This window comes from Pinus tabuliformis, chromosome 8 (genome assembly GCF_031772625.1).
Source record: "Pinus tabuliformis cultivar Carrire ecotype Pingquan chromosome 8, CPIR1, whole genome shotgun sequence".
In the NCBI taxonomy this organism is placed as follows: Eukaryota; Viridiplantae; Streptophyta; class Pinopsida; order Pinales; family Pinaceae; genus Pinus; species Pinus tabuliformis.
The window spans coordinates 596,865,813-596,884,433 of record NC_142294.1 but is presented as its reverse complement, the minus strand read 5'-3'; the positions used below and the strand labels follow the sequence as shown (position 1 = coordinate 596,884,433).

Below are 18,621 nucleotides of genomic sequence, written 5' to 3'. Positions count from 1 at the left end.
GGGGAAACAATATGAAATGTTTCCAGAAAATTGCAATGGGATTAAATATCCAACATCTGAGACATGCGCATATTCTTGAAAGTTTAGTGAGAGCCATATAAATATAGATACAAGAATAATTTGAAAGTATTAGCATAAAGATTGAAACTATGTATAGAGCCAAAAATGGAAATATTTTCCACAACCATAGAGAACTCCTAACATGACTAATAGCCTAAGAATCCATATCCATATCCAATGTTAGAATCTCATCAATAGAATCCATACGTGGAGCAATTGGAAAAACATTTCCATACTTAATCAAATCATTGCAATCCTCCAACATTGGATACCAAAACCAAGACATTTGTTGATTAGTTGAATTATCAATATCTATTGGAAAACATATGTGAGTTATCATGCCATATAATAGGAAAGGAACTTCAATGCAGTTGCACAAAAGAACCACACCATGGACTATTTGAAATGGAAGATAACCATGACATTTTCTATTTATATCTATAGCAATTTATTCCAACAACCTCCATATGAAACCCCAATCATCCTCAAAGTACTCAATTCTTTGTTCAACACACAATTGACCAAATTGGAAATGATCTAATTCTTCAATTTACCATAAAAAAGTGGAGCCATAATTGATGAGGAATATCAATGAATCCATGTATATTGCTAATGACATACAACGTATGTCATTGATTCGAACAAATGAAAAACTCTATTCATTTTTTATTACATCAAACCATTATATTGTATACCCATACTGAGGACAATATTCATACTCCTTGTCCACATAGAGCCAAAACAATTTACTTTTATAAAACGCTCCATTCTTAGGGGTTGAAGTGCCACCAAATGGAAGATCAACCCTTTTTGAAACCCTATCAAGACTACTACAAACATAAAATTTAGACTGCATTCTATCATACATGCGTTTTAGAACAACACAATCATATTTTCCGCTGCTTACATTTTCCAATAATGAAAAGAATCCCCAGTATCGAATTCGTATTGGCCTTATATTTTTAAAGACCTTTGTAATGGATTCATTACAAAATAGTTGTGTGTGGGAGCATTTTGTTTGTAAGGATAAAACCACCATTGTTCCAACATTAGACTCTACTCTGTATCTTGAATCTATGAATCAAAAATGAAAATGACATATGTTTCCATTCTTATTAAGATATTGAATAGAAAAATAATTGTCTTCATTATTGAGTTAAGGAACCATAAATCCAAATTCGTTTGTAGAGACATGCTTGCAACACAATAAAAGAGAAGGGTTTTTAAAAACATTTTTCCATTTCTTACAAACAATGTTAAACTTTATTACATATGATAACGGGAGCTAGAGGAAGACAATTTCAAGAATTTCAAATGGAAGGCAACTCCAAATATTTGGATCCATGATCAAACAATGAAATCATCGAACATAAAAAAAACACGTTTGATATCAACAAAACAATTTAATGTCAAATAAAATTAAAAGTAACACACATACATAATTTACCATCTACACATACATAAAAAATCACATATACACATTGTATAAAATCAAATGAGCGATCAGAACATTATTACAACAGTGAACAAAATTCCACAATTTTATAAACCTAATCTGTATAATCCAATATTATTAATGTTAGTGAACCTATAGTTATGCTTATATTAATGTCTACATTTAATATTGATGTTATAATGTTTCTATTAATATATTTTTAATATGGATGTCAAATATTTATTTTCAATATAAATATTAACATTAAACCAATTTATTAATGTTAAAAAACCTAAACGTCAAAACTTATAGTTATAAATTAAAAAAATGCTACATCAACCAAATGATATTAAAATACCAAATATTTTAATCATAACATCACTGAACCTAAATAAACCTAAAGTTATTAAGTGTAATGTTTAATAAAAATATTTACATACAAAAATATGCACATTAATGTATAGATGCAATATGTATATATTTTTTATATAGATTTCTATCTTTAATAAGTCTATCACATATATTTAACATAAATCTATAAAATAGATTTTATTACGTAAAATCTATAAAAAATATTTAACATAAATCTATAAAATGGATCTTATTATTTAAAATCTATACTTTTTTTTTTGTAAGTCTAGTACATATAATAGATGACATTGATAATTTCATAAAATAAATCTATTACATAAATTGTGTTAGAAGGATGAAGAATAATATATTATATTAAGAACAAACAAGTATTCAAAAATGAGGTAAAATTGTCATCAACCCTAAAAACAAATTTTTAGAGGTTTATGTATAAAATATATATTCTAATTGTAGGACTATATAATATAAAGATAAATATAATATTATTATATTTTAAAAATATCAATTAAATATTTAAACTAGAAAATTTTAGGAATAATTACTTGTATGGAAATTTCAAGAATAATAGTTTTCTTTCTAGATAAATATTTTTATAGGTTTATGTATAAATATATATATTGATATTTTTTTTTGAATGCATCTAGGGGTTTATTGATGACTTTTTTGAAGTGTTGAGGAGGTGAGGATTTGGGGGTAGCTCTAAGGAAATAGGGTTTTGAACAGGGAGCGACAGGAACGAGCTGGTAACAATGGAGGGGCTGGGAGGAGGGAGCTCCACTCCCTCCTACAGTAATGTGGTTTCAAACAGAAACAAAGAGCCGAGTTTGAACAATTTCCCTAAACCACCAGAGGCAGAGACATAGACACCTGGCACTCACAAGCCCAGAAGTAGCAATTCCCATGAAAAGGAAGGCACCCACATGGGAGCTAGGAGGGAAAGGAGTCTTGGCGACAAAAGTCAGAGAATTGAGAAAATGTCTGCGACATGACGCTGCAAGCCCAAGGCTAACATTAAACCCCGAGTGGTCTTAAATGATCCTGCACTATAGGTGCATAGAGATCACATGGCGACTTATGCGGTCAATTGAAAGTTCATGGGCATATGCCCCACGGAGAAAGCGATGTACACATGGATAAGAAACAATTGGAAACCGAAGGGAGAAATAAATCTACATCTGGGCTCCAAGGGTTTCTTCACAGTGGTTTTCACTAACCTAAAGGACAAAGACAAAGTTTTCGAAGGAGGACCCTACTTCTATGCTACCGCCGGCCTTTACATGCGAGCTTGGGTGACAAACTTTGTTCTGGAGCAAGAAACGTTCACATCGGTCCCAATATGGATTAGATTATACTCCTTACCATTAGATTATTGGCTGTTGGAATCTTTAAAAGCTATAGGTAACAAATTAGGGCATTTTATAAACATATCAGAGGCGACTCTATGAGGAAAATATACCTCCTTCCCTCGCATATGTGTAGAGATGGACTTATCAGGAGCACTCCCGGATGAAGTCATCCTAGAATTTTATGATGAGAAATGGGTACAGGTAGTCGACTATGAACACATCCCATTCAGATGCCGTAAATGTCATGAACATGGTCACCTCTTCAGAGACTGCCCACTTAACAAAAGGGAGGACTACCTGAAAACCAACAAAGGAAAAGACCCTAAAGGTTTCACCAAAGTGGGAGGAAGAGTGAAAGGAGGGGGAAAAAGTCCCAAAATAAACCTAGTGAAAGCAAGATACCAAGTCATAATAGTTTTGAAATTTTAGTAGAAGAAGGAGGAGAAAATGGAATGCATAAGAAACCAGAGGACTATCATAGAGAGAAGGAAAAAGATGACAGTATGAAAATCATACAAGAAAACAATGAACAAAAGGAGGACCCACCGAGCACTATGGAACTTGAAGGGGACCATGAGATGACCCCAAGCGAAGGAGGTATAGAGGACCAAGACCTTTAGGAGATCCTTAACAGGGAGAACCTTGAACTAGAAAAGTTTCTAGAGAAGGGAATCAACAATGGGATTGACTCTCTACCACAAGAGGTGTTTGACAGAGTACAACAACTATTCCTAAGAAGGTCTAACACAAAGGCTGTAGGAGCCAAAAGGAACCACGATAGCTAGGAGAAAAAAGGGGTTAAATCGATGGAGATAGTATCAGGACACTCCACCAAAAACCCAGGCAAGAAAAGAGGAAGGAAGAGACAAAAAGAACTGCTGATAGAGTGTGGAAAACTCATGATTAATTCAGGTAAGATGAAAGATCTCACTAGTTACTCTTTTACAAACCCATCATTATGAAGCTTACAACCTGGAACATTAGAGAACTATGGAGTTACAGAAAACAAAGAAATCTCAGTAATAGAATAAAAGAAGAAAAACAAGATATGGTGTTTATACAGGAAACCAAATTCTCAGTAGATAAAATTAGAGAAAAGCATAGAAAATAGCTGATTAAGTATGAGTTCCTAGAAGTCAAAGCAAATAATTTAGCTAGAGGAATTCTCACTCTTTGGAATCCTCAAAAATTTGGAATCCTGGATGCTGAGGCATCTCGAAACCACCTTTTGCTAGTTATCCAACCTTTAGGGGACAAGGATCGTTACATGATCACAAATGTCTATGGTCCTCAACTATTGGAAGATAAACTCAGGCTCCTCGCCTCTTTGGAGGAACTAAGAGAAAGACACCAAGCAATGCCCTGGATTCTAGGAGGTGACTTCAATATGATCAAATCTCTCACAGAGAAAAAAGGAGGTACCAGAACACTAGGTAAAGACTCAATAGCCTTCCGTAACTTCCTTAACAATATGAGACTTGTGGACATGGATACATTAAATGGCATCTTCATGTGGAACAAAAAAAGAGGAGGAACTTCCCAAGTAGCCTCGAGATTAGATAGATTCATAATCTCATAGGACCTCCTTCTCACTGGTCGCATCATGAAAGATTTCATCCTCCCTTTTGGAGGCTCAGACCATTGGCCCATCTAGCTGGAAGCTTCCTTTATTGGAACCCTAAGGAACAGACCTTTCAGGTTTGAAAATGTTTGGCTCACTCACCCTGATTTCATCACTAACATTGGAAATTGGTGGGCTGAAGAAACACCCACCCAAGGCACAAAAATGTTCCTCTTGCATCAGAGACTCAAACAGATCAAGAGAAAGCTCAAAGAATGGAATAAAAATGAGTTTGGAAACATCTTCAAAGCCAAAGGAGAAGTGGAAATAAAATTACAGGAAATAAATCAAATTCTCATCACATAGGGCTTCACAGAGGAAAGGAAAATGCGACCAGACTCACTTCAACAAGAATGGGATAATAGATGCTAGCAGGAGGAAATCTTCTGGAGACAGAAACCCAGAGTACAATGGATAAAGGAAGGGGAGAGAAATACTAGGTTCTTTCACAAGTCTACCATGGAACACAGGGCACATAATAGGATCAGAAAACTTATAGATCCTTAAGGAATAGAGCAAGATACTCACAAGGAAATGGAAGTTGTACTGGTTCAACATTTTCAAAGTATTGCAGAGGAGACCATGGGAGACAGATCTCAATTTACTAAAAGTTTTACTCACCATATTCCAAAACTGGTAACTAGGGAAGACAATTATAATCTCAATAGGCCAGTGACAGAGGAAGAGGTCAACGAAGTAATCAAAGAGATGCACAATGGGAAATCTCCAGGCCCAGATGGTTTCAATGTATACTTCTTCAAAACATGTTGGGAAATAGTCAAACATGACATTCTAGATGCGATGGAGGACTCGAGAAAATCTAAAATAGTTATGAGAGCACTTAATTAATCTTTCATTGCCTTAATCCCCAAGTAGGAAAAATCCATGACTCCAGACAGATTCAGACCCATAACTTTATGCAATGTGGTGTACAAAATCATTTCCAAAGTAATTGCTAACAGACTCAAACCCCTTCTTCCAACACTTGTGTCAGAGGAGCAGACTAGATATGTGGAAGGTAGACAAATTCTCAATAATATCATTCAAGCTCATTAAGTGGTGCATTCCCTCAAGACCAATAAGCAAGCAGGGATGATAATTCAGCTAGACATAGTGAAAGCTTATGATAAGCTAAGTTGGTCTTACATCACGGAAGCTCTTAAAGCATATGGCTTTGACCACAACTGGATAAGTTGGGTCATGGCTCTTGTTACCACTTCCAATTGTTCAATTATTCTTAATGGCTCTCCCTGCAGAACCTTCAGGCCATCGAGAGGCCTCAGACAAGGAGATCCTCTCTCCCCCTTTCTCTTCATTCTCATGATGGAAGGATTGGGTAGAGTGATCATTTCAGCCAAGGAGGAAGGAAGAATTCAGGGACTTAGACTCATTCAAAATGGGGACACATTAACCCATCAACAATTTTTGGACGACACTATGCTGCAGGGCACACCGACAGTCAAGGAAGCCAAAGCTTTCAAACAAATCCTTTACGAGTTCACAATGGCTACTGGTAGTGAGGTAAGCCTCACAAAATCAAAGATTTTCTTTTTCAATACTGATATTTCAATTCAAAGAAATCTCTCCAGAATTCTAGGTTTTCAAAAAGATCTTCTTCCCTCAAAATATCTGGGAATGCCCCTCACTGACAAACTTCTGAGCAAGGAAATATGGGAATTTGTAACTAATAAATTGAAGGACAAAGTGAGCAAGTGGACAAGCATATCCTTGAATTTAGCAGGGAGGCTAGTCCTCACAAAGGCAGTACTGCAAAACCATTCGAATCTACATGTTATCTGCCCTCCCGGCACCAACAGGAATCTTACATCAAATCAGGAATATTCAAAGGTATTTTCTCTGGGGTAAAGGGGAAGAGAAAAAGAAACTGGCTCTGGTAGCTTGTGACAAGCTCTACAAACCCAAAACCCATGGTGGTTTGGGTCTCCATGACTTGGAAATTCTAAGCAAAGTTTTGGGGCAAAACTTTGGTGCAGATGGCTAAAGGAACTAAGAAAACCTTGGGCTAAACTCTAGAAACAAAAATATGCAATGGATTGGCAAGAAATGGACCACATAAGAATTACAGGACACGTTAGGGGTTCCAATATTTGGAACAAGGCATGGGAGAACAGAGCTTTAGTTCAGAAACACAGCTTCTGGGAGATCAGAATTGGGAATATTTCCTAGTTCTGGGAGGACAACTAGCAGCAGGAAAACAACCTTCGTAGAGAAGAACTGGATATCATAAAAAGTGACACCATTAACAAAGGACTGAAAAACGTAAGTGACTATTGGGATGAGTCAAGGGACACTGGTAAATGGAGAATTTGGAAGGTACCAGATTATAGTGATGAGACCCCGTTAAAGACCCAAGCTAATGTTTTGGAAGCTATTATGGAAAAGAGACAAATTTTGACCTCAACCTCGAATGATCTACTAAGATGGGGAAGAAATAACGAGGGCATCTTCAACCTCAAAGAAGCCAAAAGAATATCCATGGGACTTAACTTCCCAAGCCCTGATAAAACATGGAAAGACCTATGGAACAACCCACACGGGATGAAGATCAAACTATTCAGGTGACTGGTTCAACACAAAAAGATTCTAACTTGGGAAAATCTCAGAAAGATAGGTTTTTCTGGTCCATCACGATGCCAATTATGTGGCCTGTAGGAAGAAACTATGAATCATCTTCTCAAGCTCTCCTCTTTTACCTAAACCTTATGGAATTGTGTAGCCTATATCTTCAAGCAGACATACATGAACGAAAATGACATCACTGATACTTTAAAGAACTGGAGGAAGGACTTCTCAGACAATGATGCAGTAAAGACAGCCTGGGCTCTGATTCCAGGATTCTTGATCTAGAATGTTTGGAAAGAATGTAACAACAAGATCTTCAAAGAAAAATATCGCCCAGCTCAAAGCATCATAACACAAAGACTAAAACAGCTCAAAGAAACTGTCAATACCCTTCGAAAGCATCCTCCTGAGAAGCCCCTAAGTCATTGGGATACTCACATTCTGGAATTGTTGGGATTCCAGTCACATGTCCCTTAGGGCTTAAATACAACAACTAATCACATTTCAAAAGGAAAGGCTTTCTGGCAACCCCCTTCACATGGCTTTTTAAAATTCAACATAGACGGAGCCTCAAAAGGTAACCCTGGGGATGTTGGTTATGGAGGAGTCATAAGAGATGAAGAGAGAAACATAAAAGTCATCTTTCACAGTCACCTGGGGAGGGCCACCAACAATATGGTTGAACTCATGGCCAATGAGCAATGCCTGGATATTATGATAGAGTACAATTTACATAATACAATCATCGAGGCTGACTCAGAATTAATTATTAATCCGGTCAACCGGCTAGGCACAAGCACTACACCAGACAAAGTCTCAAGACACTGGAGACTTTTGTAGGTCTGTTACCGAATTCAATCACACCTAAGAATTTTAAGAACTCTTAGTTTTGTAAATGTGCGAAGAGATGCCAATAGAGTAGAAGACTGGCTAACCAATGTAGGGGTGAGATGCACAAGAGACAAGAGGTGCTGCTTATGGGAGTCGGTTCCCGCAGGTCAACTGCGTGAGGGCGGTTACACTCTGGCCCTCACAGACAAGGAGCAGTGTCAGCACAGGAAAGGAATTTTCCAGTTAACCTTTAATCAATGGACACCAGGGGTTCAATAGAAAGATAACCTGAGACTTGGCATATTCAGGTCTCACAGTGGGATAACATAGATTGCTTACTGCTTGGTTCTGCAGGAAGCACGGTTAGTGAGCGGGCAACTAGGAAAATTGTGATTATCTGTTCAAATAGGTGGCTTAGTCGAATGGATGGCAGTAGGTGTAGAGTATTCGTGGTTTCCGAGTTATTGGGCGTTAAGCAGTTTTCGGGTTATCAGACATCCTCAAAGCATGAAGTGGTTTCTCTGAAATGGATTCGATGCCACTCAGTGTTCAACACGTGGTTCTCGGAGGAGAGAGAATACCGCCCTCATCGGGCGGGTATTCCTCCTGCTTCTTCTCTGCTCGATATTTCCCTCAGCCATTGGATCATGTAGCTGCAGATCAATGGGTTAGGTTTGATGAGCAGGTTAGTGGGTCCGGGAGATCCCCAGGTTTATGGTTGTTGATAAAAGGGGCGTAGGTTGGTGGAATTGTAGTAAACCCATTCATTTCGTATGGTGAGCAACAAGAAGGATAACGAGATAACAGATCTGAAATTGTTTAGATGAGTCATTAATCCTGCTTTGGGTCCAAAGTAGAGGTTAAGTTTTGTTCTTATCGCATGACCTCACTGGAATCACGCGAAAATGGTGGATTTCGGGCGGATAAAGTGATCAGAGGTTTTGCCAAAATTAGACCCAATATGATTATTAATTATGGTCTATTGGGTTCATTGGGTCTGATTTGTTTGATAAACGGTGTGCTTGTTGGCCACTCGATATGAGTCTCGTCCGCTAGATCTTTGGCTGAGGATCGAATGGTCATTGATGGACTGCTAGTTTGGTTTGGTGGGCCCTCGACCCGTGGTATGTTTTGTCATCTCGGGACCATGGTCTAGGGTAGGCCTGTCATTTTAGTGGGCCTTACCACCTTGGTCGCTTTTGTATACTATTTCTCTTTTTTAATTAATTGAATAGAAGGATCCGCTCTTGCCTTAGCAAAAAAATAAACATATATATTAATATATAAAATAAGGATAAATAAAACATTAATATATTTAAAAATAAAATATTTAAATATTTAAAGAAGAAAATTAGAGGAATAATTATTTTTATGGAAATTTCAGTAATAATAGTTTTCTTTCTAAATATATATTTTTTTATATGGATGAAATATGTATAGATTTTTTCTCAAAATTTAATGCATGGAATAGATTTCTGAATAGATTTTTCTAGTTTTACTAGAAATAATAAGATCACTGACTCAAATGTATGATTATTCATGTTAAAAAATAATCATAAATTTATCAATGAAGAATGATTTTTAATTACTTTATTATATTTTTTTTAATTAAAATGAGTTTTTGATTTTCTATGAATTTATGTTAAAAATATACATAACTTAATTTTATTCAACATTTACTAAAAACACAAATTAAAACTAAATTAAGATATATATAACTAGCTATAAACTATAATAAACTAAAAAATATATTAAAAAAATCAAAACATATAACAAATAAACTAAAAATAAACAAATATCTAATAACATGAAAAAGAAAAAGAAAAAAAGACAATACAATATTTGAGTGATAGGTTGAGACATAATGTAAGAGAAATGTATTAATTCCTTATTCTATTTCTTCTAACCTCTTTCATGAACTTTTGTTTTTTCATTCATTTTTTTAATTTATGGGTGGTGTTTTTGTCTCATAAACAAATGGTTGAATTTGTGTTTTTCATTGGTCTTTTTAATTAAATGGTGTCATTTTTGCATTATAAAGAAATGGTTCAACTGATATTTTAATTAAATTTTTTTATCGATTGAATAGATTTTAATCAATAATTCTAATGCATTAATCCATTCAACGTAATAAATCTAATTAACTTTGAGTGAAGGAATACAGAGTAAATCTAAATGAACCAAATTGTATTGCAATCTATTGAAATAAGCTCAAGTTATGCATTCAATCTATGCAATTTATTGTTGCATTCAAATGTATTGAAAACATTGATTGCAACCAATTGAATAAAATCAAATTGGTAATCAATGCATTTAACAAATTTTAAATGCAGATTGCAATCAATGCATTCAATAGATTTAAATTCATCAATAGATTATATAGACTAAATACATTAGATTTCAATAGAATTAGGTTCATTGTATAGAATTTTTAGATTTATTACATTCAATATTTTTGATTCATTAGATTTTATGCCCGACATAGATTTTATTAAATATACTTTGTTTTGTTCAATTGATAGATTTTTTTTAATGGTTGTTTATTAGCCACTTATCTGTCCAATGTGGTAATTCAAAATGTGATATAAATTATATCACATAGATTGTATATAAAATCTTTTATATACAATATATAAATCTACCATATAAAAATATATAAATTATATTATGTATTTTTATAAGGTAGATTTATAAATTGTATATAAAATGTGTTTTTCATAGATATGTATTGAATTGAATTTATTGATCGAGTAGAATCTACTAATAAATTTATATAATATATTTTTATTCATTTTTATTTTATCAATAATTTTTTATGCATTGAATAGATCTTTATTTTATTTTTATGCAATCAATAGATTTTTAAGCATTAAATAGATTTTTAAGAATTTTATCAATATTTTTTTTATGGATTGAATAGATTTTATTCTTATCAATAGAATAAATTTTATCCATTGAATAGATTTTATGCATTGAATAAATTTAATGCATTGCATAGATTTTATTTTAGTCAATACATTTCTATGCATTGAAGAGATTTTAATAAAAAAATGTAATGCATTAAGTGTATGCAACTTATTGATGCATTGAAATTTATTGAAAGCATTGATTGCAATCAATTGAATAAAATCAAATTTGAAATCAATGCATTTAACAGATGTTAAATGCTTCCAATAGATTTCAAAAAATGTATTGAATAGATTTGAATGCATCAATAGATTGTATAGATTAAATGTTGAACAATATAAGTTGGCTAAGAATCTTAGTGTTAATTTTTAAGTGATGATTTTTGTACAATGTTATTGTTCAAACCATTAATGGTAAGACAACTTAGTTCATTATCATTTTAAAGTTCAAGAATGAGCTTTCATCCCTCTTTCACACGAGTTTCACCCCCGAATTTATAAAGAAAATTCCATAGAATAATTTATTATGTATAAACTATCATAGAGTTTAACGTATTAGCATAAAGACCCAATGTAGGTATAGAGCCAAAAATGGAAATATTTTCCACAACCATAGAGAGTATATAAAATGAAAATATTTATAAGAACTCTTAACAGGACTAATAGCTTAAGAATTCATATCCATATCCAATGGTGGAATCTCATCAGCAGAAACCATATGGGGATCAATTGAAAAGACATTTCCATACTCAATTAAATCATTGCAATCCTCCATCATTGGATACCAAAACCTAGACATCTATTTCTTAGTTGAACTATCAATACTATTGGAAAACAAATGCCAATCATCATGTCATATAACATGAAAGGAACTTCACAGAAGTTGCACATAAGAACCACACCATGGAATATTAGAAATGGAAGATAACTAGGAAATTTACTATTCAAAAATGTAGAAATTTCTTCCAACAACTTCCATATGAAACCCCAATCATCCTCAAAATAGTCAATTCTTCATTCAACGCATGGTTAAGTGAATTGGAAATTATCTAATTCTTCAATTGACCATATAGAAGTGGAGCCATCATTGACAAGGCATATCAACTGATCCATGTATATTTCTAACAACATACACCATATGTTAGTGATTGGAACAAATGAAAAACCCCATTCATTTTTTATTACATCAAACCAGTAAATTGTATACCCATACTGAGGATAATCTTCATACTTCTTATCCACTTAGAGCCAAAAATATTACTTTTATAAAAAAATCCATTCTTAGCAGGTGAAGTGCCACGAAATGGAAGATCATCCCTTTGAAAAACCATATCAAGATGACTGCAAACATAAAATTTAGACTGCATTATATCATACATATGTTTTAGAATAGTCCAGTCATGTTTTCTGTTGTTTACATTTTCCAATAATGAAAAGAACCCTCAATCTCCAATTCGTATTGGCCCTATGTTTTTAAAGGTCTTTGTAAATGGATTCATTACAAAATAGTTGTGTGTATGGGAGAATTTTGTTGGTATTGATAAAACCACCATTAGTCCCACAATATACTCTATATCTTAAATCTAGGAACCACAAATGAAAATAAGATATGTGCCCATTCTGATTAAGTTATTCAATAACAAAATAATTGTCTTCATTATTGAACAAAGGAACCATAAATCCAAATTTGTCTGTAGATACATGCTTGCAACATAATAAGAAAGAAGGGTTTTGAAAAAAATTGTTCCATTGGTTACAAACATTGCTAAATTTTATCACAGCTGATAAAGGGAGCCAGAGGAAGACAATTTCAAGAATTTCAAATGGAAGACAACTCCAAATAGTTGGATCCATGATCAAAGAATGAAATCACCTAAAATAAAAATAAACACATCTAATATCAATGAAACAATTTAATTTTTAATAAAATTAAAAGTAACATACATACATAATTTACCATCTACACATACAAAAAAAATTCACATATACACATTGTATAAGATCAAAATTCCACAATTTTATAAACCTAATCTTTATAATCCAATATTATTAATGTTAGTAAACTTATAATTATGTTTATATTAATATCTATGCTATAATGTTTTTATTAATATATTTTTAATATCGATACCAATTTTTTATTTTCAATATAGGTACTAACATTAAACCAAATTTTTTAATACTAAAAAATCTAAACTTCAAAACCTATTCTTACAAATTAATACAATGCTACATGAACCAAATGATATAAAAATAACAAATATTTTAATACTAACTTCATTGAACCTAAATAAACCTAAAGTTATCAAGTGTAATCTTTAATAGAAATATTTACATACAAAAATATTCACATTAATATATATATATATATATATATATATATATATATATAATATATATTTTTATATAGATTTTTATGTTTAACAGTATTATCTATACTTAATAATAATACTAATACTAATATGTAAATAATAATATTATTATTAATATTAATTAACATTAACAGAGATATTGATGTTTAATATTAATATGAAACATATATTAATATATTGGTTTTTAATACATTCTACAGAGTTTTGTTTTAATACAATAAATTCAATTAATAAGAAATTAACATAATTTATTATTAAGACAATTTTTATATGGATTCTTAATTTATTTATCTAAATCTAAATGAGCAAAGTTTTAATATGTAAATATTTTATATTAAATAAAAATTAACCAAATGAATTATAAATCTATGACATAATATAAATTTTATATTGAAAAAACAAAATTCAATTAATAAGAAATTTTAGATGTTTTATTATCAACGCAATTTTTACATCCATTCTTAATATTTGTATTTCAATATAAATGAACTAAATTCTAAATGCTTTTCTATGCTTTTTTTTATTGTTCTAATTTTTGGTTTGGTCTAATTCTTGATTTGTTCTAATTTTAAGATTACATAAAATATGTCTATCGCATAGATTTCACATATATTTATAAAATAGATTTTATTATGTAAAATCTATAAATAAATATTTAACATAAATCTATAAAATATATTTTATTATTTAAATTCTATATATATATATATATATATATTATACATAAATCTAGTACATATGATGACATTAATAATTGCATAAACTAAATCTATTACATAATTTATTTATTAATATAATTGTATTAAAATAATTTAGTTATAATTTAAATTTACAGTCTATTATTGGTTATAGTTTATAAATTATTATTATTATATAAAATATTTTTAAATATATCAAATTATTTTTAAATAAACAAAATTATAGTTGATGTTGTATTCAAACACTTTTGTTAACCTTTGGTGTATTGAACGCTTTAGATAACAATATGGTTTCATTATATACATATTTACTGTCTATAATAAAACATTATTATTTTTTCCACTAATGCATGTAACATTGTCTCAATGGTTTTCAACTATTTTTCAGTTTCAAAACACTTAATATCCACAATATTAACATGTCATGTGTTCAATTCCAAAATATTATTGAAAATATTAAAAACACTCCACCTAGGGAATAGATTGAATGCATTAGATTTATTTCATACATTCAATGAATATAAATGTATTGATCAATGCATTAAATTTATTCAATGCATAAAACATTATTGATAAAATGCTTAAAATTCTATTCAATGCTTAAAAATTTATTCCATATAAAAAGTTTATCTACCAAAAAAACTATTATTCCTAATATTTCCATAAAAAAAAATTGTTCCTCAAATTATCTATTTTAGATATTTAAATTTCTTTTTTTAATATATTAATTTTCTATTTACAATTAAAAGATATATTCTATACATAAAACTAAATTATAATTAAAATCTATGATAATTTATACAAAATAAATTATTTTATGGGATTTTCTTTATAAATTAGGGAGTGAAATTGGTTGGAAAAAGGGATGGTAACTCATTCTTGAACCCTAAAATGAAAATGAACTAAGTTGTCATATCATTAATGGTTTTAACAATAACATTGCACAAAAATCATCACTTAAAAATTAACACTAAGATGCTCAATAAACTTATATTGTTCAACATTCAATATATATAATCTATTGATGCATTCAAATCTATTCAATGCATTTTATGCAACCTATTGGAAGAATTTAACATTGGTTGAATACATTGATTGCAATCAATGCTTTCAATAAATTTCCATACATCAATAATAATCATACAGTGAATGGATTTGAGTTATTGATTAAAATTTATTCAATGCATAAAAAATTATTGATAAAATCTAAATAGATCAAAATATATTATATAAATTTATTAGCAGATTCTACTCAATCAATAAATTCAATTCAATTCATATCTATGAAAAAACATTTTATATATAATTTATGAATCTACCTTATAAAAATATATAGTATAATTTATATATTTTTATATGGTAGAGTTATATATTGTATATAAAATATTCTATATATAATTTCTGCCATATAATTTATTTCATATTTTGAATTATCACATTGGACATATAAATTGCTAATAAACAACCATTAAAAAAAAACTATCAATTGAATATAACAGAAACTATTTTAGAAAATCTATGGAGGCCATAAAATCTAATGCATTAAATACATTGAATGTAATAAATCTAAAAATTATACTCAATGTACCTAATTCTATTACAATCTAATGTATTTAGTCTATATAATGTATTGATGAATTCAAATCCTTTGAATGCATTGATTGCAATCTATTGAATGCAATTAAAATTTGTTGAATGCATTAATTAGAAATTTGATTTTATTTAATTGGTTGCAATCAATGTTTTCAATACATTAGAATCCAACAACAAATTGCATGGATTGAATGCATAGATTTAGTGCATTTCAATACATTACAATAGATTTAAGTGCATAGATTGCAATAAAATGTGGTTCATTTAAATTTACTTTGTATTCATTCACTCAAATATAATTAAATCTATTACATTCAATATATTAATGCATTAGAATTATTGTTTAAAATCTATCCAATTCATAAAAAAATCTCTTCAAATATTAGTTGAACTATTTGTTTATAATGCAAAAATGACACCATTCAATTAAAAAAAACATTGAAAAACAACAATTCAACTATTTGTTTATGTTGCAAAAACAACACCAATAAATAAATAAAAAAGAATGAAAAAACCAAAATTTCATGAAAGAGATTAGAAGAAATAAAATAAGGAATTAATACATTTCTCTTACATTATGTTTGAACACATCACTCAAATATTGTATATTTTTAGTAAAACTATAAAAATCTATTCAAAAATCTATTCCATGCATTCAATTTTGAGGAAAAAACTATATATAATCCACCCATATAAAAAAGTGGATCTATAAAGAAAACTATTATTCCTGAAACTTCTAAAAAATAATTATTTCTCAAATTTTCTACTTTAAATATTTAATTAATTTTTTTAAATATATTAATATTTTATTTATCCTTATATTATATAGTCCTATAATTAGACTATATATTATTAGCCTCACTCTCTTAAAAATGAATAATGTATCCAATTATTAAATTAAATAAATAAAATCATGATAATTCCTCAAACTGAGGAGTCTAGTTTGGATGAGAGATTCTCTCCAACTAGCTCTCCTAAATTAGTGTGTAAGTTGAGAAATTGTCTCAACCAAGTGAGTCTAAGATAGATGCACTATCTTAAGACCACTTACTCATGTATTTAAATGTATTATTAAAATTTTTGAATAATGTGAATTACTTGAGCATGAGAGACCACATGATGACTCTCTACTTATTCCGCCAGTTTAATTTTTGTGTGTTAATTTGTTGTGCATATGGTTATATGGCTTTGTGATTCTTATTTATGTGGTATCAGATCCATATGGGCTGCAGCCTATAGAGAAGTAACAAATATATATATTTATTAGAAATGTGAGACGTTGTTCAACTATTGTTGAAAGATTCAAGTCACAAAAGTGGGGAATTGTGTGTGAAGACATCAATAAATTTTTGTTGAGAATCAAATCCATGGGTTGGTTTGCAACATTCAAGAAAACTACGTCGCTTGGGTTGAGGGCATGGACCTATAACTTTCGAATGACAGAGCATCTTATCTGAACCTGGAGTGGAGATCTAACTGTAATTTATGATATAGAGTTTCGTTAATCTCTTGGTTATGATTATGTCCATTATATTTTCTGTTTCTAATCCCCATTGTTCGACTAAATAAATTTTAAATACCATTATAGAATTATGGTTTGTATGCAGCAAGGTGGTTTCGGTCAAGACAAGGTTGTTTCCGTGTTTAGAGGTGAGGGCTTTTGAGTATCTGGGATACACTGGGAGGTTTTCACGATTGAATTAAACCATAACTGCTGGTGCTAGTAATCCTGGGTTCAATCTATCTGTATCGTCAGCCCTAGCATTCAATTCTCCATCTAGGAATTTTAGGGCTAGAAAAATTGAATCATTGGCAGGCATCATGGGAAAGAAGAATAGCAGAGATCAGTCGGATAGGATTCAGTGTGGGAAGACAACAAGGCTTATAGGTGATCATGAAAGAAAGGTACCACTCACATAAATGCACTGTATATATTCGTGGGGCAACGAATGAGGATATTGGGGTAGCAATTAAAAGAGTTGTTTTTCAATTACACCCTAGCTTCAACAATCCAATAAGAGTTGTGGAATCTGCTCCATTTGAGCTGTCTGAAACTACGCGGGGTGAAATTGAGATAAGGATCCCTATCTTTTTCCACGGTGACATAGTAGAGAAACCACAGGATCTATTTCATCATCTAAAATTGTATCCTGAGGATGAATCTAGACCTCAGTCAATAAAGAAGCCAATAGTTGTTGAGTCTTATGATGAGATTGTCTTTGTGGAGCCTTCAGAAGCTTTCTATTTATGTGCTCGTAATCACCCAGTTGTTATCACAAGTGGAACACTGACTGGCTTGAGCTTCCCACCCCCTTCAGGAGGGACCACCAATGAAAATTTTGGTGAGAAGAAAAGAAGGGATATGGAGGATCATCCTCTAAATCAGTGGTTTTTGAGACATTCTGAAGCAGATGAACTGGCACAGTTAACGACAGCGCTTCAATGGGTACAAAACCATATCATGAAGTTGAGAACATAGCTTAATTTGGTCGAAATTGAGGTTACACGTTTGAAGGAAACATTGTGAGAGAAGGCTATAGTGGACAGCAAGCACACAATGAGGGAGGAAGAAAAATATACTGAGCTAAGTAGCATTAGCTAGAGCGCAACAGAAGGCACTGTATTTCCCAACTGTGAAGCAGAAAAACACTGGAGTACTCAACAATTTCCAGAAGGAGTGAATGACTGGAATGCCTTTACCTACTAAATGAGCCTGGCATTTGTAGCTTCTACATCTTCTAAAAACTGCGTGGAGGAGGACTGGATTAAAGGTGTGCTTTATAATTTTTATATTAGCATTTGAA

At 31.3% G+C, this 18,621-nt stretch overlaps 1 pseudogene; it reads left to right on the top strand.

Annotated features, from left to right (window-relative positions):
• The first annotated feature begins 17,711 nt into the window (after positions 1–17,711).
• Positions 17,712–18,344, top strand: LOC149236890 (transcription initiation factor TFIID subunit 14b pseudogene; annotated as a pseudogene).
• The last annotated feature ends 277 nt before the right edge of the window (positions 18,345–18,621 follow it).